This window comes from Dromaius novaehollandiae, chromosome 5 (genome assembly GCF_036370855.1).
Source record: "Dromaius novaehollandiae isolate bDroNov1 chromosome 5, bDroNov1.hap1, whole genome shotgun sequence".
In the NCBI taxonomy this organism is placed as follows: Eukaryota; Metazoa; Chordata; class Aves; order Casuariiformes; family Dromaiidae; genus Dromaius; species Dromaius novaehollandiae.
This window is the reverse complement of record NC_088102.1, coordinates 64,338,246-64,366,217: the sequence shown is the minus strand read 5'-3', so window position 1 is coordinate 64,366,217 and position 27,972 is coordinate 64,338,246. Positions and strand designations below refer to the sequence as shown.

General features: G+C 39.2%; 1 long non-coding RNA gene across 2 annotated transcripts; it reads left to right on the top strand.

Moving 5' to 3' along the window:
* Positions 1 to 8,494: 8,494 nt before the first annotated feature.
* On the top strand, positions 8,495 to 27,565 carry LOC112985642 (uncharacterized). 2 transcript variants are annotated; one of them, XR_010389513.1, is made up of 5 exons: positions 8,495 to 9,033; positions 11,828 to 12,037; positions 21,089 to 21,298; positions 22,857 to 23,016; positions 25,870 to 27,565. It is a non-coding gene; the product is annotated as an uncharacterized LOC112985642 (long non-coding RNA). The 2 variants fall into 2 exon arrangements; XR_003259792.2 differs by lacking the exon at positions 25,870 to 27,565 and having other exon boundaries at positions 22,857 to 24,269.
* The last annotated feature ends 407 nt before the right edge of the window (positions 27,566 to 27,972 follow it).

Below are 27,972 nucleotides of genomic sequence, written 5' to 3'. Positions count from 1 at the left end.
GGGTGCGTTTGACCAGCGGGCGCCGCAGCTCTTGGGTCCCCTGTGGGTGCTGTCGGGAATTGGGGAGTTTTAGATTCATTTCTTCTTGTTTGTGCAGTTCTCCCATATAAAGAGCAGAAGTTACAGAAAGGATGGACAAGTGTTGACATTGCTGTCATGACCTCTCCAAAAAAGCAGAGTGCCCAGGACAGAAAAGTTCATTTTCTAGGGGCTGTTCTTGGGGAAACTGCTCATGTTTGTGCAATATGTGCAAATCCTTCCTGTGGTAGGGTGTAATTGTAAAATGCCTGAAAATTAGAAGGGCAGTCGGTATGCCCGAGGCTTGAGTTTATGTTGTGGCTTAAATGAATTGTGCCCCTTATTAGTCTACAGGGTATTCAGTGGCTGGACGACACCATGTGAGCTCCTTGCTCCCTCTCTGCAGCTGGGAATTTGGACTATCAGCACTCCCTGTACCAGAGTGTGTGCGATGTGATCATACTGATCAGGCTTCATTCTGATCAGTAAATGGATGTGTTGAATTATATCTCCCAAAACCCAATTATGAGTGCATATGTTTAGATCCCTTTGTTTCCTGTCGTAGGTTGGCACAACTCCATTGATTTCAATGTGACCATTATTTATTGATTTATTTTTATGCCACTTGTCTGTTCTGGCAAAGTATCACAGACACCGTAGGTTTGTTTTAAATGAATGTCTTGTGATTGCGCCTGTATGAATTTGAGTGTCAGACTTCATGCTCTGTGTGCTTGTGCATGTCTGTTCAAGCAATATTTGCTCTTTTAATGGATATTATGCATGCTATGCAATTGCATTTATTCTTTCTCTACCATGATGAAATTAACAACGTTATTTAGTTCGGCCTTTTTAGCGTGTGTTGATCCAGAGAAGAGTTTCTTCATTAGCTTTTGTAGGAAATAGTAAGCAGGGCATCCGTGGCATTTTCGGAGCCCGTGAAGATAAAAATTAACAGAAAGTGGGGAGAATTAGATAGTGTAGATATCTAGCTATGAACTGCAAACTGGGAACTTCTCTCCCATTCATACACATGAACTTTCCAGTCACTAGGCTGCAGAGTCCTCTCGCTTAAGTGTATGTGTGTTCTCATTGTCACACTTTAAGTCAAGAAAGTTAGTGCTTGAAGCTGTTTAATTATCTTTGCTAATTTGCTGATATGAGTCATGCTGGGGGCAGGGAGGGACATTGACACTGATTTTAGGAGAAAAATAAGGGAGTGGCTGATTTACAAACAGTGAATTCAAATGATCAGGTAGCAGTGAGAATTAAAAGATGGAAACAAGTGTCTTTCAGTTTTGAGGAGCAAGATTTGAATTTCTTCAAAGTGTCTGAAAATGCACAGAATGACTTTTAGCTTTTGTCTGATAAATGCATGTCTGTAAAATGGGTTGGAAAAGCGATTTGTAATAGCAGTGCTTTTTGCAGCAAATCTTGGCATTGAAGAACAGATGAATATTTTACATCTGAGAAGGCAAAATCTAATCATCTGTCATTGCTTTTCATCTCCTTTATTTATGTCAAGAATTTGAGCATCCATTTTTTATTGGCAATTTGCTATTCTATATACCCTTTGCCAACTGGATTGTATTATAGCTCAGTTGTTACGGTTTGTAGAGCACAGATCAATATTTCACTTTAAGTGTCTGCCACAAGAGAGCAGTGTTGGTGTAATAAGCTGGGAGAGAGCGTGCCTCTGGTAGCTTAGTTCTTCCAGGAGAATGTACATTGAATTATTGCAAGAAAAATTCAAATACAGTACAAAAAATCTTCTGGGAGCTCTGCAGAATTAAGGGATAAAAATAACAAATTAACCTTAATTTTAGGTACTGAGTTTTAAGTTTCCTAGAGTTGTAATTGAAATAGCAGTGGAATCTATTTCTTTGTGGAATTTCAAGGGTTTTTTATATAAATTGTATCATACTGTACTGATAATCAGACATGTTTGTTCCCATATTCACTGGTGTAAATCCATTGAAGTCTGTGCTGTTTCACCGATACACCTGAGATACTTGGTTATATGTGTATATTTGTGTATGGTATAGCCAGTTCCTCAAATTTGCAGGAAACACAACTTCCACTGATTGCGCTGGAAGATGAGGTTGTTCTGAACTTTTCCAGAGCTGGGTCGATGTTCTGTGAAGTCGCAGAAAATCTCGCTCGAGAGAATGCCTTGGATAAGTGTGGGAGATCTGTCTGAATATGTATGCTAGATCTGGCTCATTAGCACCCAGAGTTTGCTTTATTTTTAAACATAGAACTTAATCCGCTGAACATGCGTGCTGTTGAAGAAACTCAAAGATAGTGCGCTGCTACAGATGCCCAAATATACTAAACAACTAGAACCCTGCCAGTAGACTCATTGCTTCCTACTATTTCCTGGCCGGGGACCAGAGCTATGGCATTACTTGAAACATATTACAGCCAAACCTCAATTTTCAGAGTGTTTTTTGCACCTCAGAAAAATTAAATGAGATTTTTATTTGGAAAAAGCTTGGATTTGTTGGGAAGTAGTGAATGCTAATTTGCAAGCAGTTTCCTAATGAAAATCTGTCTCAGTTTTGCAAAAAATGACTGTATTCAGGTCTTGATCAAAATGACTTGCTTTCACTGAAATGCATGAAAATCTGTTTCCACTAACAAAACTTGATACAAAATTTTCTAAAACATTTATCTGATAGTTCCTGAGTTGAAAGCATGGAATCTGATTTTATAATTGCTATTTCACTTTGACTTCAGTTGGAGCTGTCAGCGATCTGTGCCCATATGAGAGAAAAGGTCCTATCTAGAAATGACAAGGCAAGTATGTATTAAAAAGAAGAAGGGATAAGGCCTCAGAAAGCAAGAATTACTTGAGGACAAGATGTATTTAAGGAGGGAAAGAAAAAATGGGGAGAAGTTGCTGGGGAAAAAAAAGATGGAGAATGATGCAGTCATGGAGCAACACTTTTAGTTTGAAATAAGTGGAAGACAGTAGATTACGTTATCTCTTGGTACAGTAAAGTGCTGAACTTAGAAATACATCAGCAGATAATTTGATCCATTTGGAGGAGACCAACAAAAGTGATTAGGTGAGAGAAAAGAAAATTATGGGAGAGACTGGCTGTGCTATGTCAGAGAATAGCTGACTAGACAGGCATTGGCCTATCTCCAAATATCTAGTGATGGATGCTTAGGAAGGGGTATTGCAAATGATATGTGACATGTTTAGGATTACTGTTCTCCTGTTTTATCTGTCAGTTTTCAGAAAACAAATTAGGAGAAGTGGTCACAGTATGCAGTATCTCGTAGGTGAGAATCAGAGCTGGAATCAAGTGTCTGTGAACTGATTAGTCAAATTAGTGCACTTGCTACAGTAGCCAAGAGCGAGCTTCATTTTGACTAAAAATAGTTGCCTTCTCTTATCTAAATATGTCATGTATCTACCATGCCTTCCGCTTCCGAAATGTTATCACAACTGCAGTGTCCTGCATCCTAAATTTAGAGCCATTCATCCTACAGATTTTTCCAGCACGCTACATAGATGCATCAGAGTAGCAGCTTTTTTAGAAAATAAAATCCAAAAAAGGTTAAGAATAACATCATGCAGTGCCATCGTACTTGAAATGCCCGTGCTTAATCTTCTGTAGCTATTACTGTCTTTAGTTCAGTTCCTTTTATAAATAGTGGATGCACAAAATGTGTAGGGATTTTACTATATATTAATTATCAGTGGTGGTTCTGCTTTTTTCTAGCGTTCTTATAAGTGTCCTTGACGCCTCTGTTGTAAGACAGTGTATTTGGTTATAGCATACGAGTCATGCAGGACAGGAACTCTACTGTCTAACTGTGTCTCAGTACTAGAGATCAGGCTATGATGCTGCTTATTGCTGTAAGTTAAATTTGAGTCTGAAATATGTGCCTGGTTTGCAGCAAGATGAGACTGGGGGTTTCTAGAGCTTTTGAGATCTATGGCTTTTCCTGAGTCCTCAGAAGCAAAGAGCTGGGGTTTTTATTCCCCTTCTCTCTCTCTCTTCCCCCCCCCCCCCCCCCCCCCCCAGGCAGGTATATACAGAAACAAGGACATTAGATAAAGCCTTCTTTTCTCCTCATAGTTTTCTTGTCACAACAGCCCCTAGAATATCTAATAAGCTACCATATTTTCATATTTTAGGATTTCACAGAATACCTTTGGCTAAATCCAGGTTTTATTTAAGAGTTCATGCTACCTTATTAGTTCCTGTTATAAAACGGTTGTAAATCTCCCCTTTGTCTTCTGTCTAATCGAGGTGTTTTGAAGAGACTTAAAAAAAACACCACCACCACCACCAACAAAAAACTCTTTTGATGTAATGGGTGAATAACCCTGTATGTTTAGTTTGTAGGTTCCTGAGCTGCTAATAAACTGAGCAGAGTTCTTGATACATCCTGAATTGCTGTCAGATCTAGTAAAGTGCGTATGAAATGTTGCACTTAATGTTTTGCCAGTTATTTTTCTGATTACCAGCTTAAAATTTGGTACTATTATATAAAGGGTGAACTTGTAGGACAAAGTTGCTTTTCATACCTGACTAAGGATGCACAAATCTCGAGGGACTTGCAGATTACCAGTAAAGCTGCCGGTATACTATAACCTTTACAGCTCTTTCCCTTTTGGAAACTCTAACTTTACTGATAGCAAGAATTGAGTTCTTAAACCAGCTTCTGAAGGTGACTTTGATGGAACACAAAAATCCTGTGAATGGTGAAAAAAAGATATTTTCTGACATTTTGAACATGAAAACGCAGCTCCTCGTGGTGGTCAAGCCAAAGCAGTCCCTAGACTCAGCTCTGGGGTAAGCAGCGCTCAAAGTGGATTTCATGCTAGCACGTCCTCCTTTGTGTCCATGAAAAGAGTCTCCTACCCAATGCCCGCCTGCGTGACTCGGATTCCTTTCCCAAAGTGGGCTGGCTTTGAGGCTGTCGCTCTCAAAGTGCTGCCTGCTCATGGAGAGATGCAATTTTGTTGTCGTCCTCAATTTCAGTGCCTTTTAGAGTGCTGCAAAACTCTAGAAGAAAAATCACTGTCATAAAAGTCAATTTTATACAGAGCAATCGTAAGAGCTCACAGGCAGGTTGCTATTTTAGTTCGCTAGAATCATGCAAGTCCCCTGCAATGGTTGATTTGGTTTGTTCTTTCTCTTTAAAATCCAGACTTTGATTTAATTTTTTAAATACCACTTCTTATTTTTCGGTTAGGATAAGAAGAAATAAAGGAAGAGCTAGATCTGTGTGTCTTCCCTAGGAAGTAATGAATTTTGTGTCTAAAGCCAAACTGTTGTCACCAGAACTCTGATGATGATGAGGGACCAAAATGCTTTGCATATCCCTGGAGTTTGATGCCTTCCTAAACTTTGTGTTTACCTTCTGTACCTCCAGATACAGCCTCTGACCCTTTGCCTAAGTGTCTCTTCACTGACAAACCTGAAATCCCAATTGTTGCCTACCTTACTCGAGTTCTTTCCCATTCTAATTTCTTAGCTTTTTGGGTGAGCCAGTAAAACCGAGGTCCGTTTTAGAGTTTTCTGTTGAGAAGGGTGTGTTGCCATTTTTCAACAATTTCGCATTCCCTGTGAGTTTTATTTTGTCGTCATCCAGGCTAACACCCTGGAAAACAGACCTGGTAATTTCTTTTTTAAAGAGCAACTCAGTTTCTTAACGCAATTACATCAAACAAATCTGTAGCAGTTTCACAGTTATGTCAATCATTAGGAATGTTCATTACTTAGCTCTTTATTATATTCAGTCAGATATGAAATACGTGTAGCTCCCTGAAACCCTGTGCAATTCTTTGTGTATTGTGTGACCCCATACCTGGACCTGTAATCAGGCTGTGGGAGTGCTCTGGTATCGCACTTCCTGAGATTAAGAACAGTTCTCTGTAAGAGCAAATGACTCAGGATCAAAGATGAATAATCACTCCTGTGTTGCTTTTGCCGTTTGTCCATTTCAGAATAAAAGGCATGGGATTCAAGGGGAGGGAATGCAGAATTTCAGGCAGCGTGACTTATTTCTACTGTATTTTTAGATTTAAGTATTTTCATGAAAAAGCTAAAGGCTGCAAGAATAAGAGCTGTGGGATGCCTGCTTATAACTGGCTCAGAGGTAGAAGTCCATTTACGGTAATGTTCTTGTTCCTAAAGGTAGATCTGGATCCCAACTTTTACAAAGCTTTGAGATGGGCCTCGGTTCACATTTTTCTCCAGATATTATTTGCTACCATCATAGCAGCTAAGGCTCCTGATGACGTCAGAGCTTCCTTTTGCTAAGTAGTTCATATAAATTAGGAGACAGATGAATTCACAATGTGAAGAAAAAGGACAGAACAAAAGTGCAAGAAAGGAAACATTATTTTCCTCTGTATATTTATAAGATGACAGCTGAGTTGCTGCAGGTTTATGTAATATTTGGGAACTGAACTCAGATGTCCCCAGGTCGACGTTAAATCATAAGACTATCCTTCCTCTGTGTTGTTTGTATTTATTGCAAGGTTGGTATGAGAGTAAAGTGAAATAATAAATTCTGCAAAGCTACTTTGGGTTTGTTTGGCAGCTCTTTAATGAGCTTCCTTCTATATGTGTTTGTCCTTGCTCTTAGTCCCTGTTCCCATGCAATGAAATCTCACTGCTGCAAAATTTCAGTACTCCAGCAATAAACAAAGACATTCTGAAAAATGACAAGTGACAGATAAAGTAAAGGTCTCTGCCTGGCTTTTCACCCTGCCAGAAACTGTCAGTTTTGTCTGCAAGTACATTGTAAACCTAAGGGATTTTATTAAACTTTACTTGCCACTGCATTAAAATAGTTCTTAGCAACAGAGTAATTTCGGTTGTTGGCTTAATAGAATATAGTCCTGAATTGGGTGTTGCTAATTTTCATGCTTTATTATGAATCTTATACTCTTTTTCTTAGAGGTTTAAGGCCTCGAGTTATGTGATACAGGCCAGTCTGCGAGATTTTATTTGAAAATAAAACGTTTCTAGTTTTCACTGGGGTGGAAAGTATCTCGAGGATGTGAACCTAGGTCTTGAAAACCAGAAAGCAAATAAAAAGAATCCTGGATTTATTTCACTTTTTAATCAAAAGATTGCTCAGCCATTATTGTTGTTTTTAGGGACTGACTCAACTTTGACCACCCGGGGTTGGTAATGCTGTGTCGTATGCTAAGGCTCAAAACAGCGTCGTCAGTACAGCGGTCGGCGCTGGGCCCCGACCTCCCGGTTCCGTGGTAGCGGTGGGGGCCTGGGGCAGGCGTGAGGCTTCCCTGGGCAGAAGGCGGGCAGCAGAGGTGAGCAGCACAAAACAGTCTCGCCGTGGTATCCCGACATTCCTGTGCGCAGCCCATAAAGCCCAACTGCAGTTCGCATCAGCCTGAGGGGTTGTGCTAATAGGTGCTGGTGGCTGGTCCTAGTGCAGCCTCCCACCTATCCTTGTGTGGAGGGGACTTTTGCCTAGACCAGTCTCAGTGTTTGTTTGGAAATGAGGAAAAGGTGAGATGTTGAATGACTGTGGTCAGGAAGTGACACGGACTGTATATCTTTTTAAGGCAGTGGAAATGTTTTTTCTAGATGTCTTTTTAGCCTTGGAATACAGGCAACGTCAGACAAATGGTTTCCCTTCCCATTCATCTAACATATGTATTTTAAGGCTTATTCTTGTGGGAAGTTATACCTGCTTTAATCATGTCTCTCTCATTGGTGTCTGTTTTCTGTGTCCCTTTTCTCTGAGAGCAGTTTGACAGGATTATGGGAATTGGGGCATGGATCACATCACTGATATCGGTGAGAATTACATTCATGCATCAGAGGGAAAACTTCAGAGTGTGAGAAACAGAGATATTCTTGATCCTCCGGTACGTAGAAGGTGCGTTGTATTTCCTTTAAGTGGTCATCTCTCATTGTCCTCACTTTCTCACAATATCAGTGAGGGATAAACTCTTCTCTCAAATTTAATAGAGTAAGCTCATAGTAGCTATGCTGAAATTGTACAAAACTTGACCTAGCATATCTATTAGTTTGTGTCGCCATTGGCACAGTATATAAAGTCAATGCTGTATATTACAACTATAAGGTAACAGCCTTGCAGCAAGGGAGCTTTGCATAGAGAAGCTTTAAAAAGTACTAGTCTTTTCTCCTGCCATTTAAAACTTTCCCAGGGGCTAGTATAATGGATTGTTAGAGAATACAGTGAATGCACGTCATGTATGCCAGCAGGTAAAGTGACTTAATTTCAGTAAATTGGCTTGGATAAGCAAGAACAGCAGGCAGTATCCTTTGCTAACCTTGGAACTGATTTGTTTGGAAGCTATGTATTCACCTCAGAAGGTGTCTGACAAGCACAGATGAATTTGCTGAACACCAGCACCAGTAAGTAGAAAGTAAGATCCTGGAGAGATGTTCTGGGATAGTCACAGGTAGGATTATTTAAACATACCATCGATTATCCCTGTACTTTTATATATGTACAACAAACCCAGGCTCCACATTGTCTCTTCCACTGGATTAGGATTTGGCAGTGGTATAGCCCCTTCGCCTAGAGTGATCGTGCCAACCACAACTCGGCAAGCCCTGCTCCCTTTCCTGGGAGTTTCAAGGAGACACGCTGCGGTCTGCCTGCCCCCTCCTGCAGCGTATACCAGAGGAGTCAGCAATACTCCAAGGCCTGCTAGTGCCGGTCTCCTTCCAGCGCCCGGCTCTGGGACTCCCTGCCCCTCTTAGGTGCAGGCAGGTCAGACCGATGTAACGAGTCTTGGCGGTGAGTTTGTGTTGGGCTGGACGGTGAACAGGGATGATCTCTGACGGACTCCTGCAGCGATGGCAGAGGTCCACATGCGAGACGGATATGCTGGCAAACTTGACCCGTTATCTGGATAACCACCCTCCCTCTCAGTGAAAACAAGCTTTCTGATACCAGCGTGAACTCTGTTTTGCCAGCAGATCTGCGTGTACCCTAGGAGTGCTTTGCTGTCGTGGCTTTTGGGATTAGGAAAGCCATTCTGAGGTATGGAAAGCCTTGATCCTCCATGTCGCACAGCATGCAGTGTTTTATGTTTCTGAGTGCATCTGCACAGCAACTTGCATCTGCACAGCAACTCTCATCTCCCCAGCTCTGGTCCCACCCCTCCCTTTCCCAGTCAGGGAGAGGTGCTAGGAGTCCTCTAACCCTACAGAATGTGCCCATGAAGGCAAAATTTCTGTTTGTCATGACAAAGAGTTGGCAGAGCGGCTGGTTACAGTCTTGTGACCAACTAGGACACCAGCTCCTCGCTAGCTGCTTAAAGCCCACGATAAAAAGCTGTTGACCAGCGTGATACATATTAAAAAGGCTAGACTATAAGCTTCAGCTTCATGGCACACCGTTCTTTTATACTATTCTCTCTCCATAAGGCCCAGTGGTGCAATAAATCCACATTCTTCAGTCAGCTGATCTGCACGCCAAGTTTTTTTTTCCATGTAAAACCCACTTTCCATTGGCTTGTTAGAAGCTGCACTTCAAAACTTACCTATTTACACAAAGAGAATGTAAAAATTGAAACTAATAGCAAATCGGGCATTCTGCACTGTGCTCTGTAAGGATCAGTGTGTTCCTTTAAAAACAGAAATTGTGAACTTCTGGGCATAGGAAACTGGGAAAAATGCCAGTACAGGATAGAACGAAGATTAATGCTGGCAGGTCATAGGCAAGTTTTCCACGTTTCCTTTACAGGATCTGTTCAATCAATCTGTTAAGATTATTTATGGAATTTATATAGGATATTATTATGAAGGCTGCCAATAAAGGACTGTCCTCCTTAACCTGAACTGTGGCAGCTCTTATGTTTCAGTGTGTGGCTTCTCCTGTACAGAGCTGCCACTGTGCTGAGCAGCGTTAATGTGAAGAGAATACATTTCTGAAGGGATTATGCTGAAATTGCCCAACTTGTTTCCCTTTAGGCTTAAGCTAGATTTAAATTTTGGCTTCTGGATGTGAAAAACAAACACGTTTACTTGCTGAGTTGCTTCCTATTCCCAGGAAACATTTTCAAAAAGTAAAGATGAAATTCCTTTAACACTCTTTTAAAACTTGCACACCTAAATATAGGAATGAACTCTTATGCGCAGAGACAAATCTACCACGTTAGGGCAAATATTAGCACCTCACACGTACCATGTCCCAGTTTTCTATGGATGCTCCAGTTTTTCAGTTGTAGCCAATTATGTCTGAAACTAGTGGTTTGTCCCAGTTTCACTAAAATAACCCATTACATTTAGGAGCTGCCTATTATCTCAAGTTCTTGCAGCATTTTACAAATGATAATATCTGATACCTGTACAAGCTGGTGGGAGATGGAGGTGGCAATTGGAAATGGAATTAAAATGACAATATTACTGATCAGAAAATACAAAGTATTGTTCTTTGAATTCTTAGAATTAATTAATTTGCTTGAATCTACTTGTATTTTACAAGTGATCACATATTGAAGCAAGGTCTAGAAGAGCAAAAAATGCTAAGAGTCTTTCTTCTTTTTTAAATTTCTGTCAGAAATACCTTTGATTTCAGGATAAAAACCTGATGAGTGTTGCCAGTATTCCCTGTGGATTTCTATTACGTCTCCTAGTAAAAATCCATTGTTCCAATGCTTTTTAACTATGGGATTTCTTCACTTTTGGTTGATTTTTATCAGCTTAATAAAAAAAAAGCTACTGTTCTGTCTTTATTTGGCAGACTGTCTCAGCCAAATGAAAGTTCCCAACAAATTAATTAAAGATTATTTCCTACTTTCCCTGGCATTCCTCAGTAGCAATGCCAGTTTTTTCTGAATTCTTGCATGACCTTCTCTGTAAAACTCTATGGAGAGCAAAAAAACCCTCTAAAGCTTGTCATAAATGTATCTTTGACTTGGTGCTATTCAACACAATGCAGTTCCATTTCTTATTTTCTTTATTCATTGGTGAGACAGGATTATTCTTAATCCTCTCAACAGCCTTGTATTTGTGATGTGCTGGCATCTTTTCTTAGTATTGTGCTCTGTCAGTTATTACAGAAGCTATTAGGGAGATGTGTATAAGACATTTCAAATTGTTGAGCTGGCAAATGTTTACTCTAAGTGGCTTTTGATTCCTAAGGAAATTCCAAGGGGATTTGAATTGGTCCTTTGCTGTTTGCCTTGCATGTTAATGCTGTGTGGTGGTTTTTTGGCTGGGGTATACTAAATATCTATATCAATGAAACCGTTAGATTAAAAATGCCACCAGATGTAAATCAGTGTTTTGCAAAGCAATTTTGGTAATGCACAAACAAACTTGATAAACAGTCCACACTGTAACCATTCTTTTATAGCTAAATTTCTCTCCTACCCACATAGGAATAGTGTTATCCCACGTCAGAGATGCTAGCAATTGTAGGTGGTCTTAATGCAGCTATAAAAATTGCACCTAATTCTTTTCAACTCGAGATTGGAAATATTGTTCAGCAGAAATGATATGGCAAGTTGCAGAAGGCCAGTGGGGAGGTGGATTCCCTTTTCAGTGGAAAAAACAGAAATTTTGCCTGTTTCACAGTGGGAAACTTCTCACCAATTTGCAGAATTTCCCAAACATCCCAGCAGGTTTTTAGGATGTGGGAAACTTTTGTATCTTAGAATGAATCCATTGTTCTCTTTCCTTTTCCACCTCCAGGCCTGTGGGATACAGCTATAGCACAGCAAATACTGTATAACTCTTTGTGGGAATCTGCCAAATCCCACTCTGTACAAAGATCGGGTTGACGTTATGCCCTCTGCAGAAGAACCCATATATTGCTCCTTGATTTACAGGTTCTGCATTGTCCCATTTCTACCCCGGGTCCTGATACCCACCCAAGCGCTGTTGAAACAGACTTCCGCTGGCCCCCAGTGGGTTGTGATTTGAAGAACTGGAGGCAGAAGCAAGGGAAGCGAGACGAGGAGGTGTCTAGTAGACAGGGCACTGGCCTTACACTCAGGAGACTGGCTTTGCTTCTGAAATTGTCTGTGACTTTGGATAAGGTACTTCCTGTCTCTTTTCTTGCTTTTTGTCTAAATTGTCTTTTTAAAGGCATATGTTCTTCTGAATAGGAATGATCTCTCAGCACATGTTTGCACGGCACATTGTCAGGGGGACCTGGACTGCAATTAAGGTCTGTGGTCACTACGGTGCCACAATTAACAACTGGCTTGGTCTCCTGCTGCTAGGAGTTCTTGATGAACTGCCATGGACTCCTATTCCTGAAACTATCACCTCCCTTTTCCCTCTTTTGTCCAAGATTGCTATGTGTCTGGGAAGTGGAGTGGGAATGGGGAAGGGTTGCTTTTATCTGTTTGTTTGTTTTTTTTTTTTTTCTTTCTTTTTTTTTTTTTTTGGTAGCATTTTCTTATCCCCTGTGGCAAAGGTGGTGTTACATGGCAGTAACTGCCCTGGCACTGCTGGCAGTCAAATCATGGAAATCACACAGAAGGATGTGTGTTAGTTCTTGTGTAACTAGCTACTTTCTAACTTTTTGAGGTTCTTTCTGGCTTCTTTCTGAGGCTTGACTCTTATTTTCTTGCAGCATTTCACTGCTTTCTTTTCCTCCTTTGCTTTGAAATATAGGACCTCTTGGGTTATTGGATCCAGCCTACCGCTATCACAGGTACAACAGCATTCAGTCCCTTTCCTATATCTGTTAAGCTGTATCTTAAAAAGAGTTGCAGTTACTCCCACTAGAAGGCTGTCTTAAAATCTGCATATCTCACACTTAAAAGTATTATTAGATTTTGTCTGTGCTGCTGTGCCCAGGATAGCAGAGTCCTATTCTAAAGATGCAGCATGTGATGGACAGAAGCTTTTCTGCTGAGCTTATTTCCCCACTCTCCTGAAAGACACAAAGTAAGCCAACAAAAATATTTTATATTATTAGAACAGCTGTGCCTCCACCAGTAATTTTGCTGGCATAGCTGTGTGAGTTAAGGTGTGGGGTTTTTTTGACATTCCTACCCGATGCACTGTATCGTCAAAGCTTTGTAGAATGGACGCAGTCTTATCTACAGATAACAATTGTACCATTGTAACTGCATTGCTTTGGAAGCTGCTTTAAGGTACGGGTCTGGTCTGAAGGCAGGTGGAAAGAAGGGAGAACCATTTGAGTGCCTCAGGTCACCTGCAGGGAGAGGGGAATGCCATACAAGGAGCCAGGGGGAGGATCAGCAATTTTTTTCTCTTGCAGGTAGAGTGGGGAAGACATACAAACCCCCATTTCTTTTTCCCATTCCTGTGTTGCTGGCGTGGGCACTTGACCAAATGGGATTGGCAACGAGCTGTAACTAGGTGCTCTTAGCTTGCCTCAACTGCAGATTGCTTTGCTATGGTAACGTGATCCTATTCAGTCACGTGCCTTTGCTCTTGGTCAAAACAGTGCACCCCCTTGTTTCACACATCCTTAATTATCTGACATGTTCCCATAGGATGAGGATAGCACCTCACCAAATAAATTGCTAATCCAATTTGGTAACATTGATACTTTTTTTGTGTGGACAAAGCCTTAGAAAAATTAAGCTCCCTTAAGCTTAAAATTTTCTAGCAAAATTGACTGTGGCCTTTGTTAGGCATCTGATTTTTCCGGTTCCTTGAAGGAGTGTTTCAGTGCTCATTGCTTCAGGGAACGGGAAAGCAGGAAGTTGACCAAACAGTTTTCAGGCAGATTTGCTGCCTCTAGATGACAGCTGCTTTCCCTGAGACACTTCCCTGCAGGAGCTCGGATAAGGTGCTGGGAATGAAGTTCCTGCTTGGCAAAAGTCAGAACAAGAAGATTCTCAATTTGTGAAACAAATTTAGGACATGTAAAACTAGCAAGATTCAATGTTGAGAATATGTGTCAATCCCCATTGTGTTAGGTAGGAGCCACATTTCTTGTTCTATTCCCTGTTACCTGTCTGAGAAATGCCCTTTCCTCGTTTTTGACTATGTACATGCTCTTTGCTCTCAGGTCAGGAGACACCCCTCATGAGACATGATTACAAATATTTACACTTGTAGTGCCAACATATATTGCATTGATCACTAGGGACTGCTAAACTTGTGTCTGAATTAAAGTCTTCATCTTTTAAAACATCTACAAGAATGAACACTGGCCACAGAACCACAGCGCACAGTGATGCCGCAAGACCCTTTTAGCCACCGTAGATGCTAGCGAAGCCTAAACTACAGAGGAATTTAACTGAGTTATCTTTGAGATGTGCAAAATACATGCGAAGTTCCAAATTCTCCTGCTCCGGGCATCTGAACACTTCTGCCACCCACGGCCGAATGTTTTGGAAGGTGTACTGCATAGCTTTCATGCTGATAAGCAGGAGAAGGGAAGTCAGTCAGGCTCCTGTTATATCTTTTCACGAGGGAGACAACTGAGAGACCCTAATGCTATAAGCATCTATGTGTGTACCTTATGTTACCGGGGGAGCAGCCTCATTCACTTGAATCTGTGTGAAGTTAGGCATGTACCTAAGTGTCTCCCGGACTAGTTGTAACTTTGGATGTCCTAACAATAATTTAGGTGGACTAATCATGCTTTATGTACAGCTGATGAGATTAACTGAATGTTAGCTTGGTTAAGTCAGCCTGAAAAGAACTTCGGGGAAACTTGGGCTTTCTGCTTGGTTGGTGGTTTTTGTTGCCAGCACTGACTACCTGTTTAGTTGGTTAATTCCCTTCAGGTCTATCCCTTTATGAACTCAAGTCAGTAATGCGATTAATTAATATTAATTAGAAGAGCTTGAGACTTATGGTTGGAATGTGCTATGTACTATTTCTACTAGTAATATTAGAGAGACATATTCTGAACAGACTCATGCCAAACCACTACCTTTTAATTAAGCAGCTTAACTGGTTGCATATGTTTGTCTCTCTGTTTATCCATCGAATCACTTTAGTGCTCTCCACCATTTCTGGATGCTTTCAAAATATTTTAAAAGACAGGAATTAACACATTTTGTTCACAGAGATCAGGAGCCCCCAACAAATTGAAGCGAAGTAGGGTTTTTTTATTTTCAATGTTTTCAGTTATCCAGAATACTTTGAATACATGATTTTCTGAAAATAAGTCATACATACTTTAATTTGTATTTACAGTGTAATTTAACATAAAGTATTCACAGGAAATTTTATCTTTGTCACAGCTGTGGTAGAGTAACAATGATGCAACTGAGAGCAGTATCGGGCTATTTACAGTAACTTATCCTAGGTATTTGGAATGCTGGAGTATACTGGTTATCTGGTTGCATGGCTTTTTTTCTCGATGGATGAAAAATTAATTATTTCTGATGTTCCATGTGCAGCTGTTTTCCCCTCAGAAAAAGAGAATCAGTTGGGGCAAAAACTTAAAATGAACGCTGAAAGATCCATGAATTGGCACTTGTGTTTGCAAGCATCTGAGTAACTTATGAAGTAGAACAGGAATCAAAATCTTTAATGGTCCAAATGCAAAAACTAGTAACTCCAGGAGAAAATCATTAGACATGACCTTCTTGCAAACTGGAATTACTAAAAGGTAATCTTAGGCTACAGCACATTTTAATTAACTGAATCTCTCTCTCTGACAGATGGTGGTTTCTGTAAATATTATCTCCATATACAGTAGTGCCAAGGAAGTTGGTATAATCTTGAATTCCAGTCATCTTTCTCATGGGCAATTTTTCTTTTTCTTTCTCTTTCAAACAGAATGCAATCTCCACACTGACCCCTGATAATTACATTACATTTTAGCCAGATTACTTACTATGCTTAGCTCATGTGGAAAAATGACATTTAACTTTAAAGTTGGCTATCTCATAAAAATAGTGATATTTTATATCCTTCTCTGTCCATGAGGCTGCCATGAACTACTGACAGCTTTACTTCTTGTTGGAACATTGGCATAGATGCATAAAAGTTAAACTGTAAATTCTCTTATGTCCCAGTATGCAGTAGAAGTCATGTATGGGGAAAGTCAGAGCAACTATAGAAATAGCCACCATTTACAGATTTGAGAAAGACAAGTTAATGAACAGAAAAGTACAAGATCTTAAAAGCCAATATTCTGCCTTTCCCGAATTTTCACTTATTATTCACAGGAAAGATACCCATAATGTAGAAATAAAATGCTTGGGCAACAGTTGATTAAAATGGGATAGAAATTCTGCAATATTTATTGTACCTGACGTTTCTTTCTTCATTCTAAAACCTGGTCTTATAAAGTCTTAGTTAGTCTTCCTCTAGAATTGGTGGAACTATTCATCACCATCACTAATATTAAATCAGTTTTTATCACTGGATAAAATACAGTGCAAATATAGTGTAAAGGAAATGAAAAATTTAGAGTTGAAGAAAATCACCAATGATTTCCAATTATTTGGAAATCTCAGTTTCTCAAATAGACGTTTAACTAGTTAAAAAGGCATATACAGCATCTTTCATAGATGCAGCGGTATTGCAACAATGGACAAGAGAATCACATCATCATGCAAATCCCACATGGAAACATGAGATCATCTTGTTTGCCACTTCTGCTGATGGAAGCATGTTGTATGTTGTATACTTTCAGAAATACGTATTTCAGGAAGCTGGTCTTCCAAGGTGAAACCTGGCTGTGTAAGGAACAATAGTGGACTCAACAGGATGCCAAGGTGGTAGTGGTGTGCAGAAAGTGCTCAACTCTCCTGGTATTCCAGCACTCTCTTTTCAGTGTTATCGATGGTGGTAAAAGTGCTCAAATTCACAGAACATAGAGAAGAGATTTGGACCATGTCAGTAAGGCAGCTACTGTATTTTAGGAATGCAGAAAAGCTGTTTCCAAAGGGAGCAATATTCCTGTTTAATATTGTTTATTCACTCTTTGAGATGTGATATGGGAGCGTCCTCTAGCAAAGGTGAAAATAGGAGAAGAAACAAAATTACATGGGTTTTCCTTTCTCCCTGCACTCTTGAGGGGACTCAGTGGGAAGCACACATAGCCTTTTAACTGGGTAGGATATTAACAGAAGGCTTTCACAGCCCATGAAGTAATATATCTCTTCAAATGCACATGCTGATGGGCTTTGGTGGCTTTCTTGAACCAGTAATCTACTCTACTTCATTCGCTGTAAATGGTATAATGTTTTGCATTTAGAGAGTGCATTTCGTCCAGAGCTTTACAAATACTCATTAAGCTCAGAAACACTACTGTGGAATAGATGAATAAATTATATGGGGGAAGTAATCATTAGAAACCAGTGTTGCTTTGTCAAATGGTGTACAGTTTTCATGTAACCAAGTACTTAAGTGCAGCAAGTCCTTGACACCTATTTTCACTTTCCTATTTGAATATTCATTTAGCTTAAGTTAACATTGCGTCCCCACATCTTATCAGAATTCAGATTCATCCTCTGCTAATGAAAACTGGCTACAGACTGCTGCAGACAATGGTTGGCATCAAATAAAATTGTTCTTTGTTTCAAAACTATGGTTAGAATTCAGTGGTTAATCAGATGCTGATAGCAAACAGTCGGGATTTCCTCTACATTCATGTGACAGTACAAAAGACAATTGATATGTGGCTAACGTAAGATTCACTCTTGACGTTCTGTGCATCCGAGTTGCGCAAACTGGCTTTTGTCAATATAACAGTATACAGCCTATTATATGTCTCGTTTTCTTGAGTCGTATTTCTTTCCCCTAGCACAGAACAGTTGTACACTGAATGCTGTTACAGACATATCTTAAATTCTACAAGTCTTGCACTTAGGTGCTACTTTTTACTCTTTAAATCTCTATAGAATGTTAAAACCAAAAAAAAAAAAAAAAAAAAAGATGCTTCTGGGGACATATGGTAATTATGAAACTGTTTCTCCTAAATATTGAGCCTGAATCTGATTCACTTTATTAATTACCAGATGTTTTTCATTACATTAGCATCAGCTTAAATTAAACTAGTTTAGTTGAGTGCTCATATTAAGGAAAAAATAACCATAATGGTATCCTTTTTGCTAGTCTTATCAGTGAAGCCAAGATTTGAATGACTGAATTGGAGGTACACTTGCTCCTTCCACCAGGTCCTATTAGAGCTGAACTTAAATGCTCACAGAGCAGTGGGTAAAAGCCTGCAATATCTTAATTCATCTTAGAACTGCTTTACGGACTGTGGAATACCTGTTTTTCTTGATCCTGATTCACAAACAAAATAATCTTAGAAAAAATAAATATTCTCAAAATAACTACAAGTTGAGCTAATTTCCCACTGTACTAAATTTTAATTCTTTTCGAGAGCCTATATGACAATCTCATCATTAACATAAGTGTTTTTTAGCACTCTAGAAGGAAGTATGATAAAAAGTGGATTTTTTTACATAATTTTATTCAATTTGGTTTGCTTTAGCAACAACCACCCCAAAAGCGTGGTTAATTGGAATAATGACCTTTGGCCATGGCATTTCTTGGGAAAGTCATCAGTATCTGGAAAAGGTGGCCTGCAGGAGAAATGCCAGCTTTTTTTCTTTCTCTGGAAATGCTTCAGGCCACCACTGTTAGTACCACAGCAAAGCTGCACCTTCCACTTGGGAATTACACATTCCCTACAGATTTGCATATCACAGAAGAGAAGACAGGAGTAGTTGTGGTAGTTTCTTAAAAAGTCTGTGTTTTCACTCTGCATTTGCCAAACCTAAGCCAGAGACATGTCTTGTAACGATTCATTTATGTATTTAAAAAATGAGTACTGCTTTTACGCTGTTGCCATGGGTTGGCTCTGACAGGAAATGTGCAAAACACCCACATAATTGTTGTTGACAGAATACAGTTCTAATTTTATCAAGTGTAACCCCTACGTGATATGTTGTTAAGCCAGCCATCAACGTTTCAGTGAATAAAATGCTGATTTGAAAAGTGTGCAGTGCCCCCAAAAATGTACAATAGTTATGTTTGAAAAACAGAACATGTGAAAGACATCTGCTTGACTGAAATGTGGGATTGATTATTGCTAAGTCTCTGAAGAACAATTAGAGTTGTTTTTTATTAGATTTTCACATTATGATTGACACCAAAGCTGAATGAATCAATATGTAAATTCAGGTTACAATGATCTAATAAGATACTGAGAAAGATGATACTTTACAAAACAATCTGTGGAAAAACTCCACAGTGCTGAGCCTAAAACCTAAATTTATCATTTTACCAACTGCCTTGTGTTTGTTCTCTTCTGTATTTAATCTGTTTAGCTACTATTTAAATTAGATTTCAGAAGACTATGTAATTAAGAATCGGGATATAATTCATCGTTAGTAGAGGTCACATCCATTACATATCTAAATAATACAAGTTATTTACAACACCATTTTAGACTCTCAGAGAGTTTTAACCATTAATCAACAACAATGGAGAGATGTCAAAGTATAAAACTGAATCAGGTACAACAATATTCCAGTTTAATAAATATCAGAATATAATTCATTGAAAAATATAATTCTCTCTCCTTAATTGCATCGTAACTTATTTCACTGATTTAAAAATATGTATAAATCTATTTCAGCAGGGTTTTATTGAAAGCAGTATATACAAATGTTTTTATATATTTGTATATGTTTAAGAGATATCGGCAAAAGTCTTAGTCCCTCAGAGAGTATCAAATAAAAAAGAATAACCTGTTGAAAGGTAATACTATAGTAAATGAAGAAGAATGTTTCATGTCTCTTAGTTCAAATAAAATAACGGAGGAGTTCACTGGACATCTTTTTTTGTACAAGTCTATTAAATTAACTGTATTGTTTATCTATTTCAACATGTATATTTTAAAAAGAGGGAATGAAAAGGTGTGAAGCATGTATAAATGCGTTAAATTACAGAGCAGTGTTTTGCACCCTGCTGACCTGTTCAGTGGTAAAGCAAGCTGAGGCACTGAGTCTATTTTGGTCCATTATATGGAAGTCCACCTACGTAGATTTTAGAGGAATGAAGAATATATGAAAGTGGAAAAAAGCATTTTTTTTCTTTAATACCCTATCTCAGTCCAGTCAAATTCAAGACTACTTCTTAAGACACTGCACAAAGTTCTTCTTCTTGTATTTGTGTTTTAAAACTTACCCACACTATTTTAAATGTTTAGAATATACAATCCAGGTCCGTGCGATAGCAAGCTGGGTCATAAGCACTAGCAAATGGCCTTACTGCTTTGGGATCCAAGCTACTGTCTTTAGGTGGCACTGCACTGGGGAAATGCCCAATCTCAAGTGACTGCTCACAGTACTTGCCTTGCTCTGTGGATCTGTACCTGGGCAGGTAGTGGGGAGCCGCTGGAGGCTGGGAGTTTTATGGCAGCCGTGGGTTGCATGCGAGCCCCGTGAGGCTGCACTGCTCGCATCAGGGCCGGCTCCCGAGCAGGGTGCCACAGCCAGCGATGCAGCCAGGCAGCGATACCGGTGTGAGGCCTCGTTTGGCAGTGCTACCTTGAAGGCCCCTTTGAAACCCAAAAGCTGAAGCCATGCTTCTGCATTCCACTCCATTTTCTGAGGAAGAAGAGTAAGTATCCAGCCTTCAGCCTTTGACTTACCTAAATATTGCTTGTGTTTCATGACATTTGAGATTGAACTGACTTCCAAGCTTTAGTCCTGCTGCTTTTTATTGTGGGAAGTGAACATTACTGAGAGAACAACATAATAAAGGGGAAACGATGGAAATTTGTTTCACGGCCTGCAGAGAAACTCCTGTGGCAAAGCCTGTATCAGAAATTCAGCAAGAATTGGGAAAATTTCACCAATATCAGATTTGTAACTTGCAGATTTATTTTTTCTCTTCTTTTGGAAAAAATCTCTCTTCTTTCTAGTTTTGTTATGCATGATTATTTTTCTCCTTAAACCAGGTGAAAGAAAGTTTTAATTCCACCTCACCCTGTTTTGGGCTACAGGGAGAAACAATTAGATGAAGACGTGTAGGGAGGATATTGTTGAATATTTTGGTGGAGGGGGAGATGGGAGAGACTTCTCTTGGATTATTTTAGTTTTGTTTCTGTTTAAAATATGCTTTTCTGTTACTATAGCTACTAGCTGCGTTATGCTCACATACAGATGTTTTATCATCTGTAGGAACTGATTGCTGCTTCACATCATCAAAGCCAGAAGTAGAGGGGATATAAGTGTGTAGCAGGAGACTCTGGAAAACCACAGAAGAACCTGAGTCCAGGATAGGAAGAGACAGGACTGGATATAGAGGACTAGCAAGAAGTCATGCTTGCTAGGCTTCTAACAGCAGGAAGATATAGAAGGAGAGTTGGATATTGGGAAACCTGTGATGAGGTATGTACCCTATACATTGCCAGAAAAATCAAGGAGCCTCGTTAACCCTGTTATCTTCTGCTCCTGGAGATACGCAGGTAACTGAAATCTTAGATTCTCCTGCAAAGCAGTCTTTGAAAAAGGAACTGGGAGACCTCAGTGGGGAGAGATTGCTCTGCTTGGCAAAAGCTCATTTAGGAAGAGGCCTGGGAGCTCAGTGAGTTATAAGCTTGCTGAGAAAATAACATTTCTGGGAAGACTGGGCAGAAGATGCTAAAATTGCATCTTCTCTAGAATTTTGTGGGAGAGTTGTTATTAAGGAGATTCCAGGTAGAAGCTTTGGGTCTTACAATGCAAACCAGGAACAAACTTCAAGAGGTTCCTGGGTAGTGAATTCAGGGAACTTCAGTTTCTTTAGAAAAAGTCATAGTAAAGATTACCAGGAATGTGTGATGTTCCACTTGCCCTGGTTGGGGTATGTAGTTGCAGAAAAGGCAAATAGAATAACAGCGGTTGCCAGAGGTGCTAGAAAAGGGTAATAACCAGCCATGAGGTGTTGCACAAGACAGTGGACTTGAAGCTGGAAAAAAGCTTTGATGGGGATACAGAAGCGAGATATCACGTTGGGGAGAGGAGAAGCAAAGTGCATGATCAGCGAGGAAATCTCAGGCTATTCAGCAGTTGTATTTAAAACTTTAAGGCTTTTAGTCTTAAAGGTCAGTTAGAGATCCAGCTTTCCTTCTGTCCCATTTCTACGCTTTACAAAAGGATCTCGCCCTCATCCTCAAGTGCACGCAGCTATGTGGTAACAGTGTTATCACACTGTTATCTGTTCTGTTATCCATGCACACAGAATGACTTCAAGTGTCTGCTTTAAAACAAACCAAATGCTGACAGTCACAGATAGATACATGCATGTTGAAGAATGGGGAGGCAGGGGGAATATTTTCACTACTGCCAGTGCCAGGCACTGTCACTTTTGCTATTTTGGGACAAATAACAAAACACTTGCAATGAGAAAGTTATGATTGTTTTATTTATTTTAATTATTGATTATCAAAGATATCTTAGTTCAAGGATTCTAGCATTACATATGTAAATTATAAGGACATGGTGAAATGAAAAAGAAGAGGGAAAACAAAGCAAGAAACAAACTAATAGGATTGTGTTTCAATTAAATATATTACAGTAATCGTAAAAGCTGTTGTGAAAGAAAACTGTAAATAGACACAGTGATTAGGAAACATTCATTCATTTTTGCTTTCACATGCATTTTTGTGAATTTTAGGGGATAAGCTTAACTCAGTCCCTGAAATATAAATCTTTTGGGCAATAGTATATTCAGCTGAGTGAGGTAATTGGATATATTCAGAGATTAGCATCTAAAAGATAAATCAGTAGAATGTCTTTAAACATGAGATTTGTAAGGAAAATAGAATAAGGTGAAATTGTTTTGAAGATATCTGCTGGATTCCACAAAAAGATGTTTTCAGCATGAACATGCTTCTAAAAACTGACTGTATTTGGGGGAAAAAAAAAAGTTTTAACTGAAGATAATTACCATTTTTCTTACTCCTAGGAGAGTTCAGCATGTTTTGGAAGGAGAAGTTTGGATTTATTATGCAGCAGGAGTATTGCCTTCTCAATGTCACTTTCCCATCTGTCTTGCTCAGCAGTGTTACAATCTTAGCTGATCCATGTGTGCAGTCATCAGTCAGATCATACTGCATATTGATACAGTAAGACTGAATAATATTCTTGTACACTGTCTGCTATGCTCGATATCTTTCTCAAAGGAATTGCGGATACCATTTAAAATTGTTTGTATTCTTTCAAGTACCCAGGAAAATGAATAATTCCTTTTTCAGTATTTGAAATTACCTCAACAATAGATTTAACTTTGTGTAATCTTACTTATTTTATGAGCTATACAACCTTCAGGTACTCATAGAATTTTATTGCCTGATGCTAGTTACATAGAAATTTAGGGAAAACTCTCAATCTGTTGCAGGGGGAGCAGGCGCTAAAAATCTTCCTTTGTCTAAAATTTGCTATCACTTTCTATGCAGTATAAATTGCACTGTGCACAAAATGTGAGATCTGCTTCATTTAATATCAATGTTTATGTTAAAGATACAACACAATCTTTTAGTGACAATACATCTACTGTTCCATTCAACATTTATTTGGCATTGCAGGTGATCAGTTATTAAAAACTTCTTGATAATGAGGGTTTTCCACTATGTTTCATGAAAAACAGTCATTGCTCTCATTTTGGTAAAGACCTTGTATATGTATTAATCCTGTCCAGGAAAGTACTGATATTGGAAAGGGCTGCCATCTTGTAGATGGTTTGCCTACCTTCTGTACATGCCATGTAACTTTTGCCACCCTTCCTTGTGTGTAGGTCCCCTCACTTCTGTGGATTGTGTGATCCAGCTGAAAAAATTCTAGATCAGGGACAAGGTGTGTGTGTTACATTCAGTTCTGTCATTGGTAATACCACTGGGCAAGTTCTCATCTTTCCTAACTACCTTGGGTATAACTGCCCATCCCCTGCTTGTAAATAATCAAGATCTTTAATTCAAGTGGTTACCATATATTCCTTCTGTGGGCTAGACAGGATTGATAATGGTACTCTTTAGAAGATATCAGGTGATGACAATTTTTGATTCTCACTTATTTTTAAAAATCTTATCATTTTGAATCAGCTTCTGTTTTCACAGAAATCTAGGCTAAAAGGGATCAGGTGACATGATCTGTTCCATAGTTTCTGATCTGATAAGAAAAATAAGTATTCTTGGAAATCGCTCTGACAGAAGGTTTTGCCTGACCAGTCTTTAAAAACTGTTGATTTTGTGTGTAGTATGCATCTTCAAATTTATCTTGGCATAAATCCAGCTGATTACTGCTTGCCCTGAAATGGATGAACATGGAATGCAATTAATTGGTATGCATTAAAAAAATTTTTTTTTCATTTTGAAAGACTACAGTAATGTTCTTCCTTAATCATTTCTATACCAAGCAAATCCAGTTCCTTCAGTTGGATCCAGCTCCCATTCTCTTAGATCACTGCTTTCCAAATATCTTGCTATTCTTCTGTATTTTTTTGTCTGATACTCAAAAATTTTCTAATGTTGTGATCTAATTTTTTCTCAGATATTGAAGTTTGGCTGACTGGTAATTCTTAACATCCCTAGGTCATCATTATCCCCTTTGAAAAAGATGTTTTCCTTTACCTGTCTTCTGCAGTCTTAAAGATCAGAGTAATCTCCAAATCATTTGCTTTGGCTAATTTCTCAAATAGCCTCATATGAATATCAGCAGGTCCCATCAAAGTGTACAGGCCATGAAAAACTTAGGAAAAAGTAATAATTAGCAGCCTTTTCTATGTATTGTAGCTCACTTCAGTTAAGTTTCCCCAAACAACAGCAGCTTGTGACCTCTGAAACCATCAAGTTCAAATATTTAATCCTTGGAAAAACAGGGAAATAGACCACTGGAGTACACAGCAGCCTGAAATCCAACTGTGATTCTGTAACTTCCTAGACACTGGATCTAACGGTGGCTGACGGAAAGCATATTTTAAGATTTTTTTAGTTGGAAATTCTTATATAGTGTCTCTAGTATTAGTTCCAGATTCGTATTGCATGTTTTAGTGAAAAGTTAGAGCATATGAAGGGTTGAAAAAGTGCAGGGGAACATAGAGACCTGCATGGAGCAGGGGGCTCCATTACTTCCACTAGTAAAAGGGGGCAGGGGGGATGTAAGAAGGTTTGGATGGTGGTAGTGACAGGGTGATCAATAATGCTGAGCTGTGAGGAAAAGGGATGAAAAGAAAGGAAAAGGATAAGGTGGAAAGGATGTTCACATTCAGTTGTTCGATTTTATTCTGGAAATAGCAAAGTTGCATACTTTAAAATATATCACTGCTTTCTCAAGGCAGAAGAAACTTACTAGAAATCATCTAAAAAGTGTTTCCAGAGGACATAGACAGAGCAGGTAACACTAGCAATGCGTTCATGCAACTGTGGGGTTCAAACGTGCAGTATTCAGGGACCTCAGCATGTTTCCTTGAGTTACCTGAGTATCATGAAAGGGAACCTGGAAACTCCTTAGCTTTTAATAGAGCCATAATCTTGCTCAATATGCATATTTCACTCCCTTTAGCTGAATTCCTGATGTTGTGGCCCGAATTTCCTAGCTTAACCCCAAATAACCACTTCTGCTCCAAGAGGACAATGACTGATATGTCATAGAAAATAAAATGTAGGTGACTGATGTCAGCTAGGGAGAACTGGAACCAGAGTTTTGGCATCAGCTATATTCAGAAAAATCAGAAGAACCTGGTATTCTTATTAATGAATGATGCTTAGGGACATTCTCACTCCAGTGCTTTAATCAATCACAAACTTGCCTTCTGATGATGAGCCCAAAAGTCAGCTTGTGGATTTTTTATGAATTTAGAATATTTTTCAACTTGATATTAAATGATCTTAGTTTTAAAATAGAGCTCTGCTAGCTACTGTAATAGAACATGTTGTGTATATCTGAAATTAATAGGTAGATCTAATAATCATCTAATGCTGCAGACTACAGGATGCATCAACTCAACATTTGGTCATATGACAAGAGTTATAAATTGAAACAGGGGAAGTTTCCACTTGATGTAAGGAAAAAAAATTCACCACAAGGACAGTCAAGTATTGGAACACATTGCTGAGAGGGGCTGTGCAGTCTCTGTCCTTGGAAGTTTTCAAGACCCACCCGGGCAAAGCCCTGAGCAACCTGGTCTAAATCCAATGTTGTTTCTGCAGAAGGTGAGAATAGATGACCTCCTGAGGTCCCTTATAGTCTGAATTGTTCTGTGTTTCTAAGATTGAACATTTTGCTTCATGTTAAGAAAAACCGTCCTTTTTTACTTCATGCATGTGAATACCAAGTGGTATTGAGCAACATTTTTAAAAAAAAAGCAAATGGTTCATTTCAGCTGGTTCCATATAAATACTTTTAAAGTACATATAACTGAAGTTAAGGTACATCCGTGGTTCCTTCATTTGTACTCAAGGTGAAAGAAAAGCAGTTATTCAAATACTATTATCAATAAGATAATTTAGTAACTCCCTGGGATGAAAATGGGCCTTTATTATGCAGACTAAAGAGATCAGATTGATATTGGGAAGTCACTGTCTTTTGTAGCAAAACTGCAAAGTATTTTTCCAAAATGTTTTGGGAAAAAAAAAAAAAGGATTTTTATCTCATGTGCAACATATCGGTGGATTTAAAGCTGCATGGCGTTGTGAGAAGCATTTCCTAAAATTTTAAAAAGGCCCTTTTATGTGATGGAATGAGATTGATTGTCCACTGTCATCCATTGCAAGAGGAGAATCAAATGACATAGCCAGCTTGAAAACGAAAAAAAGGAGGTGATTCTTCATACAAAGTGCAGGTAAGATGAGCAGTCAGGAGTGATTTGCCACAGGCTGTTTTGGATGATAAACATTATGTAGGCTGGATAGGTTCGCAAAGGAGATATCCATTAGGAGTTACCAAAGAGCACAGCACAGAAACAACATCTTGCTCAAGAAGTGTCTGTGTTCATAGCTTCTGGAGGCAAATAGAGGCAGAGGAAGAAGGGAAGCAGGTGGGGAGTTGGCTGTTAAACTCTTTTCTAGCTCTTGTTCTGTATTTGAGACAGAATGCTTGGCTAAGCAGACCTTTGGCTTGACCCAGTACAGCTGCTATTAGGACCTGGGATCCACAACACAATAATGTTTGTTTAATTTGGTACTCATTAGAAATACAGAAGCCTATCTTATCACAGTGGTCTAGTGGTCAAAGTGTGGCAGTTATAAGCTGACTTTAATGAGTTCACGCAGCTGACAGAGCATGAAAGGCTTGCTCCATGGCATCAAGGTAAATTAATCTCTCCAAAGCAGGAGACTGTTTTATCTCTCCTGCACAGATCTAAACATGCAATGACACTAAGCAAATTTTATTTGATTTACTTTATAATTGCATGAGAACAGAACTTATTGCAGGTACTTAGCACTACGATAACTCGTTTCTAGTCACATTACCAGAATAATTCAAAATTGATAGAGTTTCAAAGAAAAGCAGTGCAGAAGTTTCAGGATTCAAAGTCCTGACTTACAACAAAGAGCTGGAAGATAATCCTGCTCTTTAATTGAGGATAAACTACAATGTGAATTGTTAGAGGATGAAAATGTTAAGGAAAAATTTATGATAGTGTAATATAAGAGGGAATTTAATCTGTAGCTGTTAGAAACAGTTATGCAAGTGCAAGACTCTTGTTGGACTTTCAAAAGCTGAAGAGAACTACTGATTTCTTTGTCAAGCCCATGCTTTTTCCTGTGCAACTGAAATCCAACCACTTTCCAACACTTATCCCATAACATGTCCCACAATAATGACCATTCTGGGTCTAGCACAGTATCATCCTCTCCAACAGTGGCCAAAAGGGGGAAAGGACTGACCCAGCTGCTGCTTGGTGCTCTGTGAGCAGGCTGTGTTGCCTGCAGCACCTACAGGAACTGCTGCCTGCAAACATGCTCTCTCCAGTGCCTGACCCTGTGTTAGGGGATGACAGACACCTTCAGCATGTTAAACACCCTGACTACAGCCAGGTGTATCTAGCAGGGACTCTGTGGGCCATGAACCCACATGAGGCCATC